General features: G+C 44.3%; 1 long non-coding RNA gene across 1 annotated transcript in view; it reads right to left on the reverse strand.

Moving 5' to 3' along the window:
- LOC308589511 overlaps nt 1-5,464 on the reverse strand; it is a 38,174-nt gene extending 32,710 nt beyond the window's left edge. Inside the window, exons 1-2 of the long non-coding RNA XR_014009338.1 lie at nt 5,397-5,464; nt 5,126-5,172 (exon numbers count right to left, since the gene is read on the reverse strand). This is a non-coding gene — a long non-coding RNA (uncharacterized lncRNA). The remainder of the gene's footprint in view (nt 1-5,125; nt 5,173-5,396) is intronic.
- Nucleotides 5,465-6,000: the final 536 nt, after the last annotated feature.

Genomic DNA, 6,000 nt, shown 5'->3' on the forward strand with positions numbered 1-6,000 from the left:
GTGGTGCATCCTCTAGTTATTTCCCGCTTGGACTACTGCAACGCGCTGTACGTGGGGCTACCTTTGAAGGTTACCCGGAAACTACAGCTAATCCAGAATGCTGCAGCTAGACTGGTGACTGGAAGTGGCCGCCGAGACCATATAACACCAGTCCTGAAAGACGTACATTGGCTCCCAATACGTTTCCAAGCACAATTCAAAGTCTTGGTGCTGACCTTTAAAGCCCTAGACTAAGGTTACAAGACGTCCCCATTTCTCAGGGACAGCACCCAGATTTACAAATCAGTCCCCATACAAAATCCATTGAAGTTGAAAAATTTTTCATTGGAAAAAATCTGGTAACCTTACCCTAGATGACCTCAGCCCAGTATACCTGAAGAAGCGTCTCCACCCCCATCGTTCTACCCGGACGCTAAGGTCCAGCGCCGAGGGCCTTCTGGCAGTTCCCTCACTGCGATAATTGAGGTTACAGGGAACCAGGCAGATGGCATTCTTGGTAGTGGCGCCTGCCCTGTGGAACACCCTCCCTTCACATGTCAAGGAAATAAACAACTATCTGACTTTTAGAAGCAACCCTTCAGGGCAAGGCAAGGTTTAGGGAAGTTTTTAATTTTTGATGCTTTATTGTATTTTTAATATTTTGTTGGGAGCCGCCCAGAGTGGCTGGGGAAACCCAGCCAGATGGGCGGGGTATAAATTATTTGTTTATTTATTGTCAATTGGATGTGCCTAAAATGGTCGCCACCTGTATCGATTTATGTATAATGTGCATGTGTTTTACAAATTGTAGAGAACTAAAGTGTAAAGTTTGGAGCAATGGATCCAAACTACAAGAAAGAAGATTCCACCTAAACATTAGGAAGAACTTCCTGACAGTAAGAGCTGTTCGACAGTGGAATTTGCTGCCAAGGAGTGTGGTGGAGTCTCCTTCTTTGGAGGTCTTTAAGCAGAGGCTTGACAACCATATGTCAGGAGTGCTCTGATGGTGTTTCCTGCTTGGCAGGGGGTTGGACTCGATGGCCCTTGTGGTCTATTCCAACTCTATGATTCTATGATTCTATGTAAAGCATTCATAGCATGATGCTGGGCTATGATGGGGGTTGAATGTGCAAATGGAAAGAAATCCACACAGATTCCTCTTAAATCAACCCCAAGCAGGGATGATGTGAATTGCAGTTCTCCTGTGCAGCTGCAAGGAATTCAGAAGCAATGTCATGTAGACCCATAACTGTGGTTAACATTAACAAAGGTTAGCTTAAACCAGCCAACTTCAGGAATGACAGCTTGAAACTATTTGAAACTAACCATAATTAATGTTAACTACAGTTTGTTACTGGGACGCGGGTGGCGCTGTGGTCTAAACCACAGAGCCTAGGGCTTGCCGATCAGAAGGTCGGCAGTTCAAATCCCCACGATGGGGTGAGCTCCTGTTGCTCGGTCCCTGCTCCTGCCCACCTAGCATTCGAAAGCACGTCAAAGTGCAAGCAGATAAATAGGTACCACTCCGGCGGGAAGGTAAACGGTGTTTCCGTGTGCTGCTCTGGTTCACCAGAAGTGGCTTAGTCATACTGGCCACATGACCCGGAAGCTGTACGCCAGCTCCCTCGGCCAATAAAGCGAAATGAGTGCCGCAACCCCAGAGTTGTCCGCGACTGGACCTAACGGTCAGGGGTCCCTTTACCCTTACAGTTTGTTACTACAGACAACACAACAAGCTTTGGTGATCCTAAAGCGTAAGCAACCCCTTCCAGACTCCTCCTCACAGCCCAGCAGAAGGAGGGGGAGAGTGTGCAAGACTAAGTCTTGCTGCAGTGCATTCATGCCACACCAAATCAAGTTTAACATGTTGTTCATATGCAAACATTTCTCAATACGGTATTCTCAATCTTTTGTGTAGCAGGAACATAAATTTTAAGGAACCAATAGCACAGTCCACAATATATACTATTGTACCATAAGGTGTGATGCTTGTCCACAAAACAATATGTTATATTGTATTTTTTCCTGCTGAGATGCGCACTAAGGCTACTACAAATACATGCTTTTAATAGTGCATGTGACAAAGCATAATAAGTAGTACTTGAGGCAGGGAAGCTGTGAAAATGCATTTTCTGCTCCTGACACAAAATCACAGTTGCTGATGGAGGTGCCCTGAATAGACAGCAGCCTGGTCATGGGGGTTAAGGTGGCATTTGCTCCCCCCCCCCAACCATATTCCCCGGATTCCCGGCTTTAAAAATAAACAGCAACCTGATCCTTTGCCCTTGTAGAACCTGAGAAACAAGGCAAAATATACAGGCTGTATTTTCTTTCTTTCTTTCTTTCTTTCTTTCTTTCTTTCTTTCTTTCTTTCTTTCTTTGTGAGAAATTAGCCTGTTCCTGTCTCAGTATTAAGTCAATGAAAGAAGTCTGAACAATGATTGACATTGAAGAATAGCCTATATAGCCAAATGGATAAAAAGAAGTCTAGAGGAAAACACCCATTGTACGTAGAAAGAACTTTTTGCTTTATTTTTAAGCCTTTCTCTCTATCATTCCTGCTGGAGAAGTGATTGCCATCCAATAGAAAACAGTTCAGTTATCCAAGATTTTAGTCTAGCTCTGATTGGAGAGTGCTTTATCAACTCAAAAACAAAAGACTGCAAGAAAAAAATTGGAGTTCACAATCTTTTTAACTTGGGTCTTACTTCATACTCAAACATGGCTTATTATTTTTCCTGAGCTTGTAAAGTTTGTTTTTTTTAATGCTATTGCAGACAAATGATTTGTCACAAATCCATATTATACCCATATTGCAGGGAACTGTGCTGTGGCTTACACCACCTTGCATAATAATAGTGTAATAATACCCAAGGCTTTTTTCAGAGGGAATTCACAGGAACCTCTCAGGTGGACGCCATTGCCATTCTAAGAGAACAAGGGTGGTGTTCATGGTGAGTTCCAGCACCTCTTTTTCTAGAAAAATAGCACTGGTTTGCTGGGGGGATGGGGAATTCGAGTAGAGTACGTCAACCCTGAAGTGTAGTCCCATCTTTGAAGGTAAACATGGAAGCAATGCATGGAGAAACCTAGGGAAAGAAATAAGCCTTTCATTTGTGGGTCAAAGAGCATTGCTCGGATGCCAGGGCTATCTGCAGATCAGGGGTGGCAAACCTCCAGCCCATAAACCAATTTTGGCCTGCCAAGTTTCCATTCTCTCTCCCAGCATTCCTCTTTCACAAAATCACAGAATTAAGGGATCCCCAAGGGTCATCTAATCCAACCCTCTACAACGCAGGAATCTCCACTAAATCATCCATGACAGATGACCATCTAACCTCTGCTTAGAAACTTCCAAGGAAGGAGAGTCCACCACCTCTCATGGGAGTCTGTTCCACGGTCAAACAGCTCTTACTGGCGAAAAGTTATTCCTGATGTTTAGTCAGAATCTCCTTTCTTGTAAGTTGAAGCCATTGATTCAGGCCCTACCCTCTGGAGCAGGAGAAAACAAGCTTGCTCCCTCTTCCATGTGACAGCCCTTGAGATATTTGAAGATGGCTATCATATTTCCTCTCAGCCTCCTCTTATCCAGGCTAAACTTACCCAGTTCCATCAACCGCATAAGGCTTGTTTTCTTGATCATCTTGCTCACATTCCAGCTTGTCAATTTTAAGCAGTCCCTTCAACTTCTGAAATTTGGGTGACTTGCAAAGGGCTCAGATTGGCTGTGTGTGCCTGTTCCCTCCTGGGTTCAGGCATGTGCAACCAGGGAAAGCAGCCTCTTTTAGAGACAGTTGCATTTTGGAAGATTGGCTGTGTGAGGAACTTCTCCCACAGGCAGCTGATCCTTCCCAAAGGCACCTTTCCCCCTCTCAGCCAGGTGAGTCCCAGACTACCTCAAAAGCCTAGATAGAGTGTGTGTAGCAATTTGGCACAGACTTGCACTAAAAGGGAAATGTGAGGGGTATATCTGAACTTGGGACAATAGTAGCAGAGGCCCAGGCAAAGGAAGCAGTATTTTCAGACACTGCTGAACAGCTGACTGGTTGTATCTGCAAAGCTCTGTGTCTTTGCCCCATGAATTTTGAAACCACACCAAGTGTTGCAAGGAAATTGAGTTAAAATGGACCGTGGGGTTTGGGAGAGGCTGGATCCAGTCCCCACCCCACCCCCAGCTTACTCTCCTTATAGTCACAGAGGCAGAGCTAAGCAGCCTAGACGAGTCCGACACAATCAGCACAAAGCAATCTATTTGATAAACTATCAAAGGCACAGCTACTAATAGCACTACCTCACTGTCAGAACATCATTACAGGACTGAGAAAATTGTGCTCCAAAGAGATCTCCCTGGTGGTCAACAGTCAGTGCTCATCACAGATCATATATGCAAAATACTGAAATACGGTAAACTTCCTTGCTCAAAATTAAGTAATCAGGTATTGTGCTGTTGCAGTGGCTTTCAAATGACTACACAGACCTTTTCATTGCTGGGAGCAGGAGGAGAGAAATCCTTACACAAGCCCCAAAGACAAGGCTGAAATGCATGCAGCCTACACAAAGGATTAGAGAGGGTTGCTCTTATGTGCTGAGATTGGCTGCATCTTCCCCTTTCCAGAGGAGATTGCTTACACCATTATCATGCATTTGAAAAAGGCGAGAGAACGTAAGCTGACATGTTTAAAGCAAAAATATTTAAAGCTTGATAGGATCTGAAGCGTGGACTCTCTTCTCTTCTCTCCCTTGCCGCACACATCTGTCAAGAAGCGGCAGTGTGCCTCTAATAACACAACCTGGCCTTTGTTTTCTCTTGTCATTTAGAATTACACTTAATGTACGGCTACCTGCTGAGACACTAAACAAGGCTCCTCTGCAGTTTTTTTTCCAGTCAGGAAGGCTCACTTCCCAAGCTTGAGGGTAGTCAGTCTAAAATATGTCTCTGAGGGCTCAAATTAGAAATTCCATGTCATCGAAGATGACTTAACACAGCCACTATTCATAAGGGTGCATTCTTTCCTCTATTAATTATGCCTCCTTTTTCCATCTCACCAATACTAGAGACACATCACTGTACATATTTAATGGAACATAACTAAAAATACATCAGAATTAATTAATGGCCATGCTGTCCCAGAATGTTCAAACTTACCAATGCTTTTGCCCCCTTAAAGACCAGCTGCTTTTTTGCTAGAAAATCTAGGAACAAAAAGGAAGAGGTTGCAATAAAGTATTATTTTCACAATATTCTTTTATATAGTCTATGTGTGGGGTTTTGTGTCAGCATCACTATTTGGGTTTTTTATGTTGTATTTATTTTTTACAATATATAAAAGAAAAGCAGTGTTCAATGTACAGAGCAATATAAAATTATAATTCACAGTTCTTCTCTTGCCAAATGCTTAGCACCTAAGATGCCTCACCTTTGTTCAGAAGGGGCCCCTGTTGTCACACTGTTTCTCTGCACTCACAAAGCCAGCATGGTATAGTGCAGTGTTTTTCAACCACTGTTCCGCGGCACACTAGTGTGCCGCGAGATGTTGCCTGGTGTGCCGTGGGAAAAATTGAAAAATTCAAAAGATTTTTTTTTAAAAAGTCAAATTTTCGCCCACTAGGCGGGCGCCGGACTGTGTCCACCCTATTTTCCATCCGTCCTGGGTGGGGATCAGATCGGATGGGATCGGATGAGAGCGGACAGGCGGTCCGCTCTCATCCGATTCCCCATAGAGAGCAGCGGGGCTCTGACATCTCCCTCTCCGCAGACAGCGGTGGTGTGCCTCGTGATTTTTTTCATGAAACAAGTGTGCCTTTGCCCAAAAAAGGTTGAAAAACACTGGTATAGTGGACTAGGACTTCAGAGACCAGGGTTCAAATCCCCAAGCAGCTATGGAGCTCCCTTGGTGACCTTGGGCCAGTCACCACCCACTGAGGAGGGGGAAGATCTGTGTACATCACCTTGAGCTCCTCACGAGAAATAGGTGGGATGCAAATGGAATAGAATTGTAATAAGCACCACCTCCTCTCACT

Source organism: Podarcis bocagei (genome assembly GCF_964188305.1).
Source record: "Podarcis bocagei genome assembly, chromosome: 6".
Classification (NCBI taxonomy): domain Eukaryota; kingdom Metazoa; phylum Chordata; class Lepidosauria; order Squamata; family Lacertidae; genus Podarcis; species Podarcis bocagei.